Raw genomic sequence first — 20,810 nt, forward strand, 5'->3', positions numbered from 1 at the left:
AAGAGGTTCGCATCATAGATAGACAGGTAAAGGGGCGACGCGAGTCTCCTCAATTGTTCCGTAGGTTGAGGTGTAAGGTGGAACACCAAGACATGTATTCACCATCTTTGTCTGGGCACTTTCCAGCCTACGCAAACATGACCGGCTCATACTTGATAAAACTGGCAGGCTATGACGAATGTAGCCGACGCAGAGAACCTGGCACAGCCGGAGTAGCGAATGCTCAGATGGACCTCTCTTCATACCGGCCAGAAAGTGAAAAACTTGAGCGAGTCGGTAAATGTTTTCTTTAACATTACCTTATGCTTCGACGATGAAACACCACGGTCAATGACAACGCCGAGATATATGTTGTGGGTCACATATGGCATGACATTGCCATTGATCATAATTGGATACCAACACATAAGCTTCCTTGTGGAGGCTATCGCAGTGCACTTATCTGGGGCCAGTTGGAGTCCTTGGCACTGCAGGTACTGAGACGTTAAAGAAACAGCTCGCTGCAATCTTGCACGAATTTGCGGTCGCGTGACTGCGGACGCCCATATGCATATGTTGTCTGCGTACGTAGTGATGCGTACTGCATCAGGAATTATTTCCGCAAGCCCAATAAGGGCAACCTTGAAAAGAGTCGGGCTGAGCACTCCCCCTTGAGGCACTCCACGGACCACAACGTGTCTTCTCGTTCCGCCATCATTCGTGGACATGAAGACTGTGCGACCATCTAGGTAATTTTCGATCCACATGCAGAGACGGCCGCCGATGCCCAAATTACTGAGGGCATCAAAAATGACTTCGTGCAGTACATTGTCATAGGCTCCTTTTATGTCTACGAAAACTGCTCCTACAAGTTGGTGTCACCTTTTTTCGTGTTCGATCGTGAACACGAGATCAATTACCCCATTTATTGCAGACCATCCACGTCTAAATCCGGTCATCATTTCAGGATAAAGCTCATTCTTTTCCATGAACCATTCTAATCTAGTGAGCACCATTCGTTCCATCACCTTACCGACATAGCTAGCTAAACCTACTGGCCGGTATGATGACATTTCGTAAAGCGATTTTCCTGGCTTTAGGAGGGCCACCAAACGGTCGGTTTTCCACTGCTTCGGGACTGTACTGGATGTCCACGTGGCGTTATAGTACGACAGCAGTACTTTCCGACCTTCCACACCAAGGTGGCACAGAGCAGTAAATGAAATACCGTCAGGTGCAGGTGCAGAAGATCGTCTCGAAGCAGCAAGTGCAGCTTCCAATTCCGGCATCGGGAAAGGAAGGTCAAGACGAGCATCTTCAGGAGGTGGCACGGGTCGATCCAAAGTTGGACACGTTGAAATATCGGCACGGGTGACTCTCTTACAGAAGTCTTCGGCAACCTGCACTACCATCAGAGATTGGTGAAGTGCTAGAGCACGGAAAGGATGTTTTTGCTGAGGAGGGGCACGAATGCTTCGTACTATCTGCCAGATCCTAGAAAGTGGCTTTCGAGGATTCAGAGACGAACAGAAGGTCCTCCACCGTTGTTTTCCCATTTTTTGAAGGTGATGCCGTATTTTTCGTTGAGCGCGTCGACATAAGACTAGGTCTAATGATGATTGAGTTCGCTAAACCTTCCTTTCCGTTCTACGACGGATCGCGCGGAGCCGTTCGCATTCAATATCAATCGCCGTTCTGGATGTCGGTGCACTGATAAACTCATTTGTCTTCTGCACTGGCGATCAAATATTGTCTTCTATATCAGATGGTGCAGTAATGTCTCCGCAATACTTTTTGACACATGTAGAGAATGTGGACCAATCATTGCAGCGTGCAGCAGATGGAGTTGATTTCACAAACCACTTCATCTGCACATATGTTGGTATATGATCGCTCCCATGCGTTTCCTGCCCTCAGTCAGCACCAGCTGACTGAGGGCAGGAGGCTCTGAGATACGATAGTGAGGTGTAGGCAATTTCCGTAGGTAATGCCGCGGATGTGAGTTGAAGACCCATCGTTTATGACATTCAGACCTTCAATGCCTATGAAGTTCATCAAGTTCTTACCCCGACAGTTTATTGCGGCACTTCTCCAGTAAGGATGATGACCATTGAAGTCTCCGACAACAACATGAGGGCCTGGGGAACCTTGTAACGCAGTGGATAGGTAGAAGAGGTCAAGCCTTTGTCTAAGTGGAATGTAGGCGCCGATGATCGAAAACACATGTAACTTATGTTTTAATGTCACACACACATATTCATCGCTGTCATGTGCAGTGATCGTGTGCCGAAGGAACGTCATGTCACTGCGTATACACATTAACACTTTGCTCTTGTGTCCATCTTCACGTGACCAGAGCTTAACGTATCCGGAAAGACGAAATTCCGACGTGATATTTGGCTCGCATATCACGATCACTGGGAAGCGGTATTTCAAAACCCGTTGCCTAAAGTCAGACATGCGGCCGCACAGACCTCGAGCACTCCATTGCATTATAACAGAGTGATGCATCTTCTGTTCCAATGTAAAGTGTTTTATCGTGAGAGCCATGATTACTACCATTATTTTAGAGCCGCTAAGAGCGGCTCCATAGCATCTAACGCCTTTACGACACATAGTGCAGTTGGCGTTGCCAATCCGGAGAGTAATATACGCATAGTGTTTACTAGCTGTTTAAGCATGTCTATCACCTTTTCATTTCCAAGCCTTTCATTACCATCCCGGCCCTTGGAGAGCGCCAAAGAGTACCTCCACCTGAAGCCCCTTGTGGGAGCGAAGGCCACTCTACAAATGAAGAGGTTGGACGCACGTTGGATGACGCTTCATTCCTTGACGGGCGCGGAGGTACAGGGGGAGGCGCATCTTGTGTGTGCCGTCCTTGCTTTCTCTGTGGCACGTTTTGCATCCAAGTACTCAAAGGAAGCGCCTCTTTCCCCCGGTACTTGCTCGTGGAGCGGCAACGCCTTTGCCGTAACCGGCGCCTTTCCTTGCGGACGGAATCAGCAGCCTCCTTGTGCGTGGAGTTCTCTCTCACCATTTTTTTCAGAATTTCTCTATTTTCTGTCATTTTGTGGCAGTCCTCGGATGTTGCTTCAGGGGCTCCGGAGAAATTTGCCGATTTCATGGCGTCAGTCTCACAGGAGTCTACCCGATGAGCACTACCAAATCTTCGGCACGACGTATGGTTCTTACACACAGCACTCACGTGACCCAGCTTGAAACACTTGTGACACTGTAACGGTCGTGGCACATATGGACGCACTGGGTGCCTCGCATAACCTACTTTGATCGATGCTGGCAAAGAGTTTGACTCGAAGACCAACTTGATGCACCCGGGGGGCCGAATCGGTGGATGTTGAGGATTCGCACTGTCGACGATAGAAGAGGTCGCAGGTCTTCATCCTTGATGTCAATGCCCCCATCTGGTACAACACCCGTGCAGGTATCGTTGCCGTACGCTAGGAATGAGCGAACTGGGATGTTGTCAACCAATTGCATGGCTTTCCAAGCCTCCAATACTGCCTGAGAACTCACGTCCACCGTCAAAATGTCCTTCCGAGCATTAATGCGGATCTCTCTCACATGTCCTGAGGCTATTCGATCGAAGCATTTGGTCAACGATTGTCTGTTCAATGAATTAAATTCGTTCCTGCCGTAGTTGGGGTTCGTTCGTCACATCTGGTTTTATGAGTAAAGTCACTATCTGCTGACGTGCGGCGAAGCTTGCGCTTCAAGTGTCGCGATTGTACTAGCGTGTAATCACTGTCCGATTCCATCTCTGCCGCTGCTGAGCTGTCAGATGAATCGGGAAGCCTATAGTCGGTGATGTCACGGTTTCCCACGGACAGGGCTAACATCGCGGGACTCGCCTTGTCAGGAGGGCGCTGAGGTCCTCCGTCCCCCATTCTGGAGGACGACGTCTTCGGGGAATTCTCGACATCCAGAAGTCGCACAGCTTTGAAGAACAACAGAACAAGATCTTTCGTTCCACACTCCATAATCTGATTTCTCATGGAAGTACTGATGAAATAAAACCTAAAGTGTCACCATAGATCCGTGTAAGACTGAAACGATTGTGCAATATTTGGGACGTGTGGGATCGGACATCGAGCTGAAAGAACATGATCGATTGGAGTGTACATACTTGTGAAATACTCTTAGTAGAGCGCTGTCGCCGCTTGTGCGTGAATATTGAAGAGAAAGATCAGTTTTAATCTGAGTAACGCTTCGATGGTAGTTATAGTTTCTTGAGGAGAATCGCGCGCCCCTATTTTGGATTGATTGGAAGGTGGCAACCATGTTCTTATGATCAGGAGACCAAATGGCGGAAGCAAACTCAAGTTGTGGGTGAACAAAATAAGGTAGGCTAGTTTACGAATATTAGCAGGGCAACTTCTGAGCTTACGGCGTAAGTACCCTAAAGACTTAGAGACGACGGCGCAATGACCCCCTTGAGTTCGACACGTATGCTCCAGAAATCATGCGAAGAGACTCAGGCAGCAAGGAAGAGGAAAGTCTAATCTGTTGGACTACTGTCGAATGTGACCGTCTTAGTGACCGCAAGCGCCGGGGATTGAGTCAAGAACAGGGGTCACAAACATCCACGAGTGATGTGGGCTCGAGCGGTACCAGGAAGTCTCGTGCGCCACTGGTAGGGAATTATTTCTACCCAACCAACATCTGTAGAACGAACAGGCCCAGTACAAACAGGGAGTGAGCACAATTACGAATATACACGGCAATGAATAACATAAGTTTGGCATGATAGGTTCCAGTGCGTTAATAAAGTAACAATTGTGCGTTTGGTTGGGTACATTTCCGTGCCGTAGTGCCCACACAGCATCCGCAGCTCGCACAACACGTTGCATATACACAAAAACGGCTGCGCTTCTGATACAGACTACTCTGTTTTAGAGTGCAGCAGCTCTTAATGGCCCGTTCCTGCGGCAAGCGTCGGCGGCGGGGGCATAACCGAGCGAACGAGCACAACAGCGAAAGTCGAAAGAGCGAACGCGCAGCGGGAGATGACAGACGCAAGCCGCGAACGGCGGCGATCAGTGAGAGCGGCCCCTTCAGTGACGTGCGTGCGGGAAACTGGTCTGACGCGGACACGACCGAATGGTCGATGCTATCTCCTCTCCACTGGAGCGCTCGTTTCATACTATCACCTGCTCGCGTCGGCTCTCGCTTGCGCGTGTTTGGTTGGCTTTGTTTGGTCTCGTTCACATTTGTTTCGATCGTCATGGTTCGCGATTGTTTTGTAATGTGATTGTATACGCAACGCGAATTGTGTAGTATTCTGGAAGCCAAGCGATACCAGCGATTACGCTGGAACCTTCGACGAGTCATGTATAAAAGCCGACGCTCTTTACCCGCACATAAGATTGCCAATCCTACTAAATGTCTTTCTCTTTTTTTTTTGCCTCATTGTATCGCGAAATGGAAACACATCTAAAGCTGCACTCAATGTTCGCATTAAGGAGTATCACAATCATCGGTGAATTTTTTCCCCTTTCTTTTAGCGCAGTTCTTACACGCCCGTTCCTGCGCCGAGCATCTGTGTCGGTGTAACCGACCGAACTACTTCAGCGAAATATGAAAGCGAATGCGTAGCGCAGCGGCGGATGAAAGACGCGAGGAGGAAAGCTGAGGAGGAGGGCAGGACGATAGGGTGAATAGAAAAGCGTAGTGCAGTGAAGATGGCGACTAGATGGGGCAGGGTTTGGGTATGGTCTAGTTGGTATTCCGTTGCAAATTTAACTTACAGCGAGTACATAGACATAGACGTTGTCTATGTACGCGCTTTAAGGGAAGCTTACGAGCTTCCCTTACGTGCGCGCCGTCTGGGAGGTGTGTCGGCGACGGCTGCTGTGAATCGCGCCCGCGCGTCGCCCGCGCGTCACCCACGCGCTGGCTAATAGCGATCTCCAGATTAGCGAGGCAGTGACGCCACACTTCGCTCCGTTTCCAACGTGCCTCACGAGACGGACTCTCCGCGCCAGCCAACGTATCGCGAAATGAAAACACGTTAGGGAGTATCGTAATCGTCGGTGAATTATTTGTACGTAATTTCATCTTCAGTGATTACTTAACTAAGTGTATCTGTGCGACAGCGCAGATTCGTCGATTACTAGACAGCTGACAGCAGCTTTATTATTGAAGCGTAACTATTATATGCCTTATGACGCAGAAAAGCTGGCGTTGCCCTCAACTACTGGTAACAAATATCGTGAGTGTCTTGTAAGCCTCAACGTGGATTTGGGTGAACTAACGTGAATAAAAATGAAATAAAGGGGATTAAGGGGACTTAAAGAAGATTAATGTTGACACAATTTGTAGGAAGTTTATTAAGGTTGGTACAAATTACAGCAAGGTGAATTAAGGTGGATTAAGGTAGAGTTGTGAAGGGCACGTTAAAATGTATGAGGTCACGTGTTAGGCACTTAACGAATTAGACAAGTTAGACAATGACTTCGCATTCCAATGACGCAAGGATACTTATGTGGCGGTCATTTCTTTCTTTAATTGTTGTACGTGCGACATGTGTGACGAAGGTGCAGCAAGGCTCTCGCTGAATGATATTTCTGCGGTAGATGAAAAAACAAGAAAATTACTGCATTGAACATTCTTCTATACAGAAGGGTTGACATCCGGGCCAGTTGGTACATAGTTGAAGAGAAAAAACTAGCCACAGAAGACAAACGACAAAAAGACAAAGGGAAAGTTGTGGTGTGAAGATCTCTTCTTGTCCTGTCTTCTGTGACTGGTTCCTTCTCTCAACTATTCTTCTATAGTTTGGGATCCTTACACTAAATTTAACATTAACAAAACAGAAATGATTGAGTGAAAATCTTTGAGGTCTTTTTTTTTCTAAATTTAGGTACACTGACTCTCCTTCTGAACTAATGAATGCTAACAACATTCAACTACTTCCATCAATAATGAAGAAAAGAAAGTCGTTTGAAGTTTTTGAGCTTACAGCTTCAGGGTAAATTGACTATTAATTACACGCACTTTCCTTACGCGTTGCCTACAAGGCCCACGTGACATATTCAAACACACTTTCTAACACTTGCTTTAGAACGACTAATACTTATAAGTTCTTTTTTCTGCCCTCTGTATCCGACTGGAATAGCCAAACAGAACGTTATAATGCAATGTATAAATATATGATCATGTTTATTGCGTTCTTTCCTAAGATGGAATGGCATTTTATCTCGAAACTAGAAATTTCGTTAGTTGTATTCTTTATCCTGCTTGGACCATATTTAGAAAATATGCAGTATTTAAAAAATAGATAAAATTAATACATATCGTGTTGGCTCAACATTTCGCCGAATGTGTCGTGTTGTTTTAGACATCTAAGGAAACTAGTTCGCGCTAGCCAGGCTAGGATTTATCGGGATCTAGCGCGCGGGTAAGTTTGTTACAAAAAATAGGCAAGGCAAAGCACGGTTTCATAAACTCGCTTTCTGATGTGATTGTCACAGGTTTTCAGAGGTGCTGACAATATAACATGTCCAGATGCGGATGAATTGTACGTACTCTTAGTATTTCTGCTCAGGAACTGGCAATTTGTGGTGGTTATTGGAGATATCTCTAATTGCGCACAATAAAGTATTTGAGTGATGAATCTAGTGCTGACTGACAACTGCAGCACTTATTTACAAATGTTAAGATGGATCCAAAATACAAGGCATAATCAAGGTAATAGTTTTTGGAACTTCCTGTTCCTAGAAGCGAGTGCCACCGCTTGTAAAAGCGCATGTACAGTGCTCATGGAATGAAATGGGACACGGAGCATTTAGTAGAACCACACATATGTGCAAAGTACGCGAGAGCACCATGTCATGTCGCTAGGAATTTGGTCACCCAAGGTGACGAGGACTCCGATGTAAGCATACACGCCAGAATTACGTTCATGTGACAGGAACTGCAGCCAGTTGAAACGAAAGTACGCGAATTACTTAGCCCTAAATTGACGCGTTTCATTCCGTGAGCACTGTACGTAATGATTGTGGTTTTTCTTCTTTTATGGCTTACGAGGATCAGCAATACATGAACCAGCCAATACGTTGCACAGAACTAAATCGACCAGTACATAGAAGCGAATGTTCTCTTAAAGAGCAGAGAACCTGTTGAGCCATATCTCTCCCTAACAGACGCCGGTTTGTTTCAGTGTTTCCTCGATGCTGGAAACGGTGCCCATCTGGAGAGCTAACGGTTCATGATATGGTAACGCGCGCTCGTTAATCGGGATAACTGGGTAGGCCAGGCAGCGTGGGGCTTAAGTCGGCAACCTGGAAGCAGCCGAACAGGGCTTATCGTTCTTTAGAAAACGCTGGCAATCTTTATGGCTTCAGAGCACGCTATGCGCTTCACGTCCTGTCGCCTATTATTTAGCACATCCTTTGCCGTTGAGTTAAGGCAGGATTAAGAAATCAGGCAGCGGGAAGGGGGCGGGGGCAACTAATGGCCGTTTCTGGAGGGAAAGTTTGCTGTCATGGAGAAGAGAAAATATTACCGCCCAAGCACTCCGTACCGATGGTTAACCAGCGAAGGTGAAACGTTCGGCCTCGGTTTTTATCACTGGGGCCGCACGTCAGTGATGGTATGCCCGCCGTCCACCGTTTTCGCCTGCGTTCGATGTCTCGAGTTTGCTCGGCGGTGCGCTTAGCAGCATCCACCCGCCTTGACACTTGCGATTCTTCAAAATTAAATTGCTTCAAAATTAAATCTGGCCGTCACGTAAGGCAATGAAACGCTTATACCCCCGTAGACATGGCCTCCCCATTACGACGACAGAAGTGAAATTCGATGCTGGAATGATGAGCTGCAACACAGCCAGCTCTGGATGAAGACGACGACGACGACGTACGCGGGCGTACGTGCGCGAGCGCGTTCACGCGGTTGCACCGAGGGGCGCCAACGAGCTAGCTGTGGAAGAAGACGCCGACGCTCGAGCCATTGCTGCTGATGATAATACTTTTTGGTACACGGGCGCGGACAGACGCATTTTCGTTGTGCCTAGCCATATAAACCTTCGCGTTAAAGAAATACTGGCTCTCCCGTAATCGAACGTAGATTTAAGATATATTTTTTAAAATGTTTTTAATAATCAAAAGAAAACAGCTCTATCTCTGAATCTTCCTTACCTTATTGTACACGGGTTTCATATATTAACATATATAAACATAGGTTTCTGTCATTTGTACTTTAACATCTGCGCCTAGAACTAATTAAGCTGCCTGTTTATATAAGGCGATGATGTGGCCAAGCCTTGGAAACAGTAGCGGGAATGGGAATGCGAGATAGGATCGGCTCGAATCACGATGCTCCTACATGTGCTTCCACACATAGGATTTATCCTAATGTACGATCGTAAAGAGAACGTGCGTCGTAAGCACAAGACGGAAAGCTGCATGACGTCACATTTGTCAAACAGATGCACCTCTGGACACAGGTCGGCCACAATCTCTGAACACACACACACATTCTACAGAGGCGCTTTGAATGAACTAATATTCAACTTGATGTAATGTGGGGCAGTACAAAGTTCGAGCGAACTGACATCGCATTTCCCACCAGAGAAAAAACAATAAGGAAAGTCCAATCAGGGCAGCGCTGAGTGCAAGAGGGGTGTTCATCATGGTTTAAAGCAGACGCCGGAGGAATAGCTCGTAGTCTGTTTCGATCCTCCCTTTCATGTTGTTTCCTGTTGCTTGCACACATACAGACTGCCGTACACAGACAACACACAAACAGCCGTTGATTACCGAGCAGGCACCGAACACTTCACTCATCTGCCCTTAAGCCCGAGAATATGTTGTTTCGTGCTGTTTTTCATGTAGTTCATCCCTCCAGTTCCCTCCAATGGCAAATGCAAATTAACCTTACCGAGGTTCCAGACCATCCTTTATTTGGACGTTCGTAACAACGTGGTAAAGCAAGACGCGGCTCCACATCCTAACGCCCTCGAAAAAGAAAGAAAGGTTGTGCCAAAGGGTTGAAAGGGAGAAGAGCTGACACGTAGAAGCCTGGTTACGTAACAACGGCTAACGGTTGTTTCCCTATTATATATTAACAAAGCTGTACAGTGCAATGCTTAGAACCAGAGAGATAAAAAGCCTCTTGATTACGCAAGGAACGGGGAAAACCCCGAAAAAGTGACGTCGAAACGCTTCCCGGAGAACCCTCTTGCCATTCGTTGAGAGCTGCACAGTACGAGACCATGATGAAGCACAAAGCCTATCACGACATACAGTTACTACAGTTCAAAAGTCGAGTTCACAAAGCCTTGTCTTCGTAACTGTTCTTTGGAAGTGTGTTATGGGCTCGCTAATATTAGCCTGTCTATTTGGGCGTCCGCAATCACCCGCGTGCGCAGCGCGCGAGGTTGTACGTGCATGGCGAAGCACGCCCACGATACGGCAATAGTTGGCCGGACGCAAAAGTTGAGAAGGGGATTGCTGGCTAGCACGCGTCGGATACAGTATTGTGCTAGCCACCATATGCCACCTTCTGAAACCGTGTAGCCAATATCAGCTGCCACGAAGTAAAACCACCAGTTCGAGTCATATATTCGACAAAAGCATTATCGAAAAATCTGGTGTCGTGGACACGCGAGAACACGCAGCAACGTCCCGCAAAGCCCGCTGAGCCCGCAGCGCAGCTGCGCAGCTTTTGAAAAGCTGCGGGCGCACGGAAGATACCGTGCGTGCTCCTGGGTACTGCGCATGCGCAGTGACGCCTCCGCGGGTTGGCTGCCTACGCAGAGCTGCTACGGACGCCCACCTAAAACTGTCTGTTATGTCAAGCATTTGGATTGGCCGGAATCTTCTCTTACAAGCAATTCAAGGGTAAGACTTTTTTAATACCCGCCGCGGTTGCTCAGTGGCTATGGTGTTGGGCTGCTGAGCACGAGGTCGCGGGATCGAATCCCGGCCACGGCGGCCGCATTTCGATGGGGGCGAAATGCGAAAACACCCGTGTACTTAGATTTAGGTGCACGTTAAAGATCCCCAGGTGGTCCAAATTTCCGGAGTACCCCACTATGGCGTGCCTCGTAATCAGAAAGTGGTTTTGGCACGTAAAACCCTATAATTTAATTTTTTTTTAGGGTAAGACTTTTCTTTTTGATAGGGGCACACGTATTACTAAGTAAGCTCTTTTTGATAAGGCTGTAGGCTCCCGACTTTCTTTTGCTGTGTGAGGCAAGCTTCACCTTACCTCTCGAGCAAATTCTGCAAGTACTCCCGGTCAACTGCAATTGTGAAATTAATGAAATATAAATTGCAAAATTAGTGTTGTTGTTACCTTGTTAAAAATGGCGATGAAATCGGCTTGTTGGGGGCTACTAATCGTTTTTCTTGCGCTATGCACGGAAAAATGGAGACATGAATACAGGGCCAAACGGACGGTGCGCAGCAGAAAACGAATCAACCTATACTACTACGCAAAAGACGGCAATTCCGGGTGTGTCCGCAAAGCAACAATACTAGGACTTCTAAAAAGAATGTATTATTGCGATAGAAATTATATAGACGATCAAGGCACACCGCATTCCTGCCGTCGCCGTAGGCGTCGCCGTCAGGTTCCGTGTAAAATCCTAGGGCGATAAAACCGTCGCCGCGTGCTGTATGCTGTATCTGAGTGAAAGCCTGTGAGGGTGAGCCGGCGAGCGCGGTTCTATCTCGCGCGCGCGAGCGAGAAAAGCGCCCCGAAGCGTGCCGTTTCCTGTCGCCCGTAAACCAGGGGGGTCAGGCGAGCGAGGAGAGGCGCTCTTCGGCGGCTGCTTGAATGCCTCGATGTCCTCCTCGCCCGCCACTCCGTACAAAGTGCAGGCAACCACGGCGTCCACTTCGGCGTTGGCCACGCGAATCGCGGAAGCCGTAATAGGCTCCTTTAGGCTGTTTCACGTGGCGCGATTGGGAAAAAAAATCGTTCTGCCGCGCAGACTGCAGAGTGGTTTTCGCTGACAGCTTTCATATGCGTTGGCGGCAGCGCGATTTCCGTCGCAGCGATGCGCAAGGTTGCCCCCTGCTCACGACCTATCCATGCCTGCATCGTTAAATAAGAACAACATGGAAACTAGTCAAATATTGGAATTTTCCTATTATTATTCGATAATTGATAGGTGCACCATTTTTAAACGTTTAAAAGCGTTCAGACTTGACGGCAGCTTGCAGATGCGGTGAGTGAGACGCTGCACAACGCCGCAAGTATGAGCGCGCGGCTTGTGCCGTGTTGGTGGGGTGGTTCCGTTTAGTACACTCTAGTTTCGTTGTTACTATGGAAGCCACAGCTTTTTTCCTGGATTAGTATTTGCTTTTGCAGAGGGACAAGCTACTGTTGAGTGTGCATGCATAAGCAGCTGGCACAATTTGTAGCGATGAAGAGGTTGACGACAGTGGCGATCGAGTGGGTACGTGCCTTATGTTCAAGCGGCGTCCTTCTCCAGACCTGCATAGCATCCAGGTTCTCCTTTTAAACGAATTGTGTAAGCGCAAGAAAATCAAAATGTTTCATCATCATCATCATCATCATCACCAGCCTGGTTACGCCCACTGCAGGGCAAAGGCCAGTCCCATACTTCTCCAATAAGCCCGGTCATATACTAATTGTGGCCATGTCGTCCCTGTAAACTTCTTAGTCTCATCCGTCCACCTAACTTTCTGCCTCACCCTGTTACGCTTCCCTTCCCTTGGAATACAGTCCGTAACCCTTAATGACCATCGGTTATGACCCTGCTCATTACATGTCCTGCCCATGCCCATTTCTTTTTCTTGATTTCAACTAAGATGTCATTACCTCGCGTTTGTTCCCCCACGCAATCTGCTCTTTTCTTATCCCTCAACGTTACACCCATCATTCTTCTTTCCATAGCTCGTTGCGTCGTCCTCAATTTAAGTAGAACTCTTTTCGTAAGCCTCCAGGTTTCTGTCCCGTAGGTGAGCACTGGTAAGACACAGCTATTATACACTTTTCTCTTGAGGGGATAATGGCGACCTGCTGATCATGATCAGAGAATCTCTGCCAAACGCACCCCAGCCCATTCTTATTCTTCTGATTATTTCCGTCTCATGATCCGGATCCGCCGTCACTACTGGCCCTAAGTAGGTGTACTCCCTTACCACTTCCAGTGCCTCGCTGCCTATTGTAAATTGCTGTTCTCTTCCGAGACTGTTAAACATTACTTTAGTTTTCTGCAGATTAATTATAGACCCACTCTTCTGCTTTGCCTCACCAGGTCAGTGAGCATGTATTGCAATTGTTCCCCTGAGTTACTAAGCAAGGCACTATCATCATCGAAATACAAGTTCGCTGATGATATTGCCTTGCTTAGTAACTCACAAAAATGTTTATGAAGCTTGATATGAAGCTGACAAAGAAGCTTGATAACAAGTTAAGGACCGCGCAAAGAGCGACGAAATGAAGATTGATAGGCATAACGCTATGAGACAGAAAGAGAGCGGTTTGGATCAGAGAGCAAACGGCTATAGACGATATTCTAATGACATCAAGAGAAAAAAATTAAGCTGGGCAGGTCATGTAATGCGCCGGTTAGGTCACCTTTGGACCATTAAGGTTACGTAATGGATACGAAAAGAAGGGAAACGCAGTCGAGGACGGCAAAAGACTGGGTGGAGCGAGGAAATTAGGAAATTCGTGGGCGCCAGTTGGAATCGGTTGCCGCAGGACCGGCATAATTGGAGTTGGCAGGGAGAGGCCTTCCTCCTGCAGCGGCCATAAAACAGGCTGATGATTATTATTATGATGATGACGACACATTCTATCATTGTTAATTTAGTTTGTAAGCGAATGTTTACAAGTTCATACGGCCGCTAAAACTCGTTTCCTTACTTCATACGGCTATCCGCTAATTTGCTACTGCAATCGGTGCTTCGCCTTTCAGGCGATACTGCGAAATTTTTATCCGACTAGTAAAGAATAAAATTCTACAAGATAGTCGCCTTGGGCGTCGATACGACTTGCTGACGCGATTCCCACGCTGCAAAGGCTCTCTGGCAGTCAGCCACAGTAACTTCTTTAATGGATTCTTTGACAGCCCTGATGGGAGCTTGGTTTAACGGAGGCAATAGATACACGTTTTCACAGCTTGAGAAGAGAGAGTCGACTGGCTTTATGCGAACGTAAAAGCAGGTTTGCCAAGTGGCAGTGGTGGCGCCTCAGTCGGGTAGCCGCTTTGGTTGGAGCAGGGGGTAATGTTCCCTACGGCGAGGCAATCTGGATTTCTCGAGCAAGGGGCAATGACCCTCACAGCGGGAACAACGAAGTAACGGACGGTCGCTGCAAGGCCGCTTCTGGGCCGGTTTTCCCGCTGGACAAGTGGTCCAGGAGGGCTGGCTTTCGTTAGCCTTGTTCTGTTAGCGTTCGAGAGAAAAAAACCAGGGCTAGCTCGCGGGCTGTGGAAGTGACATGGTAAGCTGCTCCTGTGTGTTCCAGAGCACCACCGGGCTCTCAGAAAAACCGGGCACATGCAGGCTCCGATTCGTCGACCGTGGCATAGCGCCACCTCAGCTCTACGCGGAGAGACAACGCCTGTCGTAGGACCCTGCTATCCCACACTAGTTCCGCGGCGTCTCCGACATGGCGATATCTGCTTCTACATAAACTGTATGCTTCATGCTTCCCCTTGAATAATTCGCAATATATCCGCGAGGCCTCTGGAACATACTTTAGGAGCAGTGGCGTATGTGTACATTTACAGTGTTAAGTGGTAATTGTGTTTATTGCAAGTCGTACGTGAGTAATACTTCTTTGTATTGCCTTTCTTTTGTACTGCTCTCTTTTTAGAGCGATGTTGAACTTCATGCCATCACAATCCAGTGAGCCTGCCAGGATTCTCTCGGATGTTCAGTGAATGAGGGCAGTCTCGTTCGAGTGCAGACACACATTAGTAGACGGCACCATGGATTTAGAGATGCTCACCGCCATAGGGCTCCAACTAACATTGTCCGGAGCAGAACATTATAGGTGGATTGAGGCTGCACAGGCAAAACAAATGGAGAAGAGAGCTGCGGAGCGAGATGCAATCGAGGAAGCTGCTGAATTATCGCGCTTAACTGACGAGAAGCAGCGGGACATCCTCCAGCTAAGCTACAGCTTCAGGAAGGAGGTCGGAATGTGCGGGCAGTGGCCACTAAGTTTTTCCAGGACCCTACACTTCCTCGTCATCCTTCAATCCGCAGAAGCTACACTTCCTTTGTTTGAAGAGAAACGCGATGACTTACACGCGTACTTGCAGCGATTTGAGCGCGTAGCAACAGGGCAGAACTGGCCACAAAAAAATGGGGCTCTTGCTGTGAGCGTGTGTTAACTATTGACGTGTTGACTGTTATCAGTCAGATGACAGCGGCCGATTCTTTAGACTTTCAGAAGGTAAAGAAATCTTAGCTGCAAAGGTTCCAATTCACGCCTCAAAGTTAGCAATAGGAGTTTCGGAAAGCATGAGGAGCTGATGGTGTAACTTGAGGACAGTTAGCACCAAGGATTACGGTTTATTTTGACCAATAGATTGAGATGGCTAGCGTGTCTGAAACACATGGAGCCCTATGACTTCACATGATCTCTGAGCAGTTTCTGCGCTGTTGTCAACTAAAGTTTCACATTTTCTTGAAGGAGCGAAGGTGCTAATTCCATGGCAAACTTGTTAGCATAACGGATCGTTTTCTTGAAGCGCAGAATTTGCCAAATTTCAAAAAATGCCCCCATAACAAAAAGGATTCCCATGTGAAAACAAATGCAGCTCCCAAACACCCACAGCTCGAGCGCATAGTCTGCCGTCCTTCTGGACATCTGGTTCCATACTGTCGCAAGCCTAAGGAAATGATAAAGTGTAAGTTGTGTGGCAAAACAGAACATACAAGTGAATATTGTCGAAATCAGTACGGGGACAAGAAACCGATTTCTGCATGTAAACTAACCCAATCTCAGATATCCCGGACTCGTCCCGCTAAATTATCAAAGCGCCCAATAAAGAAAACTCGCCGATCAAGTGACAGCCATGACGAGGACCCTGGGAATGATGTACCTTTCTTCATCGAAGGGTTGCCAGTGGTTGAAGGGCGATTGCTCAAAAAGGTTCGAGTACTACGAGATCCGGGTTTTAATACTGCAATCATCAGACGGGAACTCGTTGTTGAGGTGTATATGATAGAAAAATCAAGCAATGTTGTTCTTTTGGATGGCTGAACAGGCTAATTACCTGAAGCTGTCATAGAAGCCATCCCTGCCATGACGGCCGCATTTCGATGGGGATGAAAGGCGAAAATACACGTGTACATAGATTTAGGTGCAAGTTAAACACCCCAGGTGGTCTAAATTTTAGGAGGCTTCCACTAAGGCATGCCTCATAACAAATCGTGGTTTTGGTACGTAAAACACCAGAATTTTTTTGTCATAAAAGGGAACACGCCGCACTCTACAGTTACCAGCAGCATGTAAGGAGGAGCCCCTCTACGACGTGGGAATTCTTCCAGGCGGCAGAGAACCATGCAACCGCGATTTTGAGTGCTAGCATGCCATCTGACTAAGGCATCTTTGAAGCCTCCGCATGTTTCGAGCGTAGCTAACGCCACAACTCAAAAGCAAGAACAAGGCAAGATTCGTCCTTTGTGCGTGCCAACAGATATGTGTCGTGACAATTGTAAGGAATGTACAACTCCTGAAGAACAGTGCGAAAATCCGACGCTGAGACATATTTTTGCAAAGTGATCAAGAAGCTGAAATCTAGAAAGGTTCACAGCTATGAATTTATCGAAGTAAGATGGTTGATGTTTCGCCGTTGCCGCCTGGCTACTGCCAAAACGTTTAAGCAGATGATCATTCCGAAATCATTTAGACATGTCATACCAGAAGTTACACATGAAAGCATCATGGCAGGGCATCAAATTTTAAGGCGAACTACTGATTGTATCCTGCAAGAATTTCATTCGCCAGTTGTTCACGGAGACCTAAATGCTTCGTCAAGGCCTGCGACAAGTGCCCAATGACAACCCCTAAAGAGAAAGTACGAGTCGCTGCCGTGGGCAACACGCCTCTGATCCGAACACCTTTTGAAAGGATGGCTGTTGGTTCATTCACGGCCTTTTCACCAAAGCAGAACAGTGGGAACCGACATGTTTTTTTTTTACGCTCATCTACTTTGCGACTTGTTATCCAGATGCTGTGGCACTCCCCGCAATCGACGCAGTTCATGTTGCAGAAGCGCTGATCGACATCTTTTCCCATGACGGTTTGGCAAAAGAAGGTATCACTCACCTAGAGGCAAGATTTACCCCAAAATTGGTGGATGAGATTAGCCGGCTTCTTAGTTAAGTTACTCAAGATGACGCCCAACCATGCGATGGTGAACGGTCTCGTCTAGGAGCTTAACCGCATCCTGAATACTGTGTCTTTCTTCAATTCTGCCAGGCTGACTTTTACTGATCTATTGTCTTCCATGAGTTTCTGATCCGCTACCGACTTGTGGTTGATGTGATGTTGTGCAATGGGAGGTGAAACTTGCGCCCAGCTTGCCTTTGATCAGTGGCGTAGCAACAGGGGGGGGGGGGGGGGCGCCGTGGGCCCCGGGTGCACGGGGCCAGTAGGGGGGGGGGTCATATACGTCTGAAGACACTCGAAAATTGTCGATATCCTCGCCTTCCTCGACTGCACCCGGGCGGGGGGTGGGGGGGGGGGGGCGGTGACAGAAGAGCTAAGGGCACCGGGTGCCAGACGACCTAGCTACGCCACTGCCTTTCATGCCACCATTTGTGGTTGGCCAATCGTTTACCTGGACTGACAGTGCTGGGCCGAAGGTTTCGTCAACTTGGATTCTCTGGCCTCCATCCGATCTCTTGACACCGTATTTCGGGGGAATCTATCGTATCGAAGGAAATAGATCCGTCCGTGGTATACCCTTGCTTGTCTTCCTCCAACTCGAACCACCTGGGCTTACTCTTGAGCTTACTTTCCCTTGATGACTTCCGCGCATGGAATCGACGACGATTCTGGTCGGCTGACGTTTCTCAGGAGCTTTCTGCAGCTTCGGTCCACCGTTAGAGGCACTACACCACATGAGGCACACTTCAAGTTACAATCTCGTCCTTCTGCAGGATCTTCCATTCCGCAAATCCTGCGCACCCTCATTTCCGGTTGCGGGTACACATCAATTCTGTGAACAACCCTTTGACATGTTTTGAAGACTTGCACTGCGTCCTGATACGAATATAGCAGGCCATGTCGCCTGCCTCGTAGTACACATATCTTGGTACTAGGTCTTCGAACAATACAATGACGGCATTCTTAGTGTCGCGAACCATACATGCGTAAGCGACTTTGACATTTAGTGTGCGCACTCTGATTTTCAATTTAAGGACGTCTGAAGGCGCACGCGGGGTGAGTCGGTGGATTACCCCCCGAACTGTTCCGTCCCCCAAAGCTACATACGCTTTCACAGCATGGGGCTTTCCATGTATGTCTAGTGATGTAACCTGGAGCAATGTGTTTACGACTTCCTTTCCTGGGGTTGAGACAGTTACAATGTTCGATCCAGGCTTATTACGTACCAGAAACAGCTCACCTTGTATGTTTTCATCGCAGGCCTCAAGTTTAGCCTGGCCCATCAAGCGAGCTGTGAGTACTTCAAGCGGGAGTCCTTCATGAGGTCTCACAATGACCATTAAATCGTCCTTTGGTAAGCTTAGTGTAGTTTCTTCCCGTTCCGTCTCGGCCGAAATCTTCGCTTGTCCGCGTTCTTCGGAGAGTTGTTCTTCCGGTGCTCCAGCGCACGTTCTCTCCGTTGTAGTTTTCTTTCTCTGCGGACACAACAGTGGTCCATTCCTCTTTGGCGTCTTGAATGCGTTTGCTTGTCTCACCATTGTTGATGGTAGACGGTAGTGTGCTTATCCCTGCTTTGCTGGTCATCGCCTTGTGCGGTCGGATTTCCGTGCAATCGATGCGCTCTTCGGTGTTGGAATCATGGCTGGTTGAGGCTCTTTCCACCGAACCGCGTTTGCGCCAAGTGCAGCTGGCTCGGACGCCATCTGCGTCGGCGTCGTGGCGGTAGCGAAGTCGCAGCCAGAGTAGCCGCCGCCGCCGCTGCTCGCTTCTCGACAGGAGGCTTACACTGGCTCACATGTTGTGGTAGCAATTATTTCGTCGTATTATTGCGATAGCATTTATATGGACACTATACGCGCATTTCTGCATTCGGCGTCGCCGTCGCCGTGAGGCTCCGTAAAAATATAAAGCGCCCCCACGGAGTGGCCGTGGGGGCGCCGTATTTTCAAAGCAATCTGCGAGGTGGCGAAAGTGCGCACCCGCCCGGGCCTAATCTTCAAGACGATCTGCAATGTTCAGGGTGACAGTAGTGCCGGTAGCTTCGTATGCGCTGGGCTTTCGACATTTCGTTCGCGTTGAAGCGACAGATGCACGAAGGTCAATTCAATCGCTGATGCTGCTGCGATTCTTCACTCTAGCATTCTGGCAGCGAGTTTACGCGCTCATTGAGCGAGATGCGTTCATGTTTACCTACGCGCGCGTGACACCGTGCTTGTTAAACTAGTTAAAACACCTTGATTTGAATCAATGATAGAATGTGTAAGCGCGACTGTGCATGGATGTAGAAAGAAACAGACACACAGAGACAGCGCTTTCTCTCCGTGTCTGTTTCTTTCTACGTCCTTGTTGAGTTGCGCTTACACATTATATCATTGTTAATTTAGTTAGTAATGGAATGCTTACAAATTTACACGGTCGATAAAACTGCTATCCTTACTTCGTATAGCTATCTACTAGTTTGCTATCGCGATCAGTGCTTCACCTTTCGTGCGAAACGGCGGCTTTTTTCCGGGAAAAGTAGTCCAAAGACACAAATATTGGCCTCCCTGGGTGTCGCTTGATTTCCCGGAACTGATGAAGTGCAGTTTTTGAAGGTTCGAAGAACTGGACCACACAAAAAACATTGAAATTGTTGAGCATGATGCTAGAGCGTCTTCACTCCGCGACGCCACCGTAGTGTCTCTTCCTTTACTTAGCGCTATCAAAAAAAGGTGCATGGGTAATACGATTCCAAAGATATATGGCAATAATAATAGAAAATGCTTTCGTTACATGCTGCTTCAGCAAGCGACTTCCTTCGGCTGATTTTAAAGACATTGGGGGCACTATAACGTAAAACTATTCCAAGCTTTTCTATTCCAATTCTGCAATCAACCCTCCGCGATTGGTCAAAAACTTTTTGGACCACCCCCATTTCACCTGTCTGTCACGCGGCGTCACGAAAACCACGATACCTCCCCATCTGATATAACGTGTACACGCAGATTATGCATGATTTGACCGAACAAAAGAAAAATAGTTATTTCTGATTCGACGCCTCTGCGCCATTAGCCCTCGGCTATTGATTAAAAGTTTTCGGGCTGCGTCCACTTCACCTGCCTCTCACACGACTTCACAAAACCGCAAAAAATGCACCGCGTTAAAGTGACGTCTACGCGATAAAGACGCATTAATATGCCTAACAAAACTGAATTTTCTTCTGAATAGCCGCAGGCTGCCCCGTTCCGAATGGAATAAAAGATGGCTGCCGCCGATCGCTCAGGCACTGGTTACTAGCACCTGTCGGAGAGCATGGGTTTATTTGGGTGTACTAAAGCCTTTTTGCGTGGCCGTGTAACGTTTGCGAGCACTTTCGACACGTGTACGACCTCGTTCTGCCAACTCTTCTTCGCTGACGATCCGTATTAGCGTCATTCTTAAGCTTCCGTTGCTTGCCGCCGCGATTGTCGACGAGCCACCGCAAGCTAAGTAAGGGAAAGCCGACC

The sequence above is a fragment of the Dermacentor andersoni genome, chromosome 10, assembly GCF_023375885.2.
Source record: "Dermacentor andersoni chromosome 10, qqDerAnde1_hic_scaffold, whole genome shotgun sequence".
NCBI lineage: Eukaryota > Metazoa > Arthropoda > Arachnida > Ixodida > Ixodidae > Dermacentor > Dermacentor andersoni.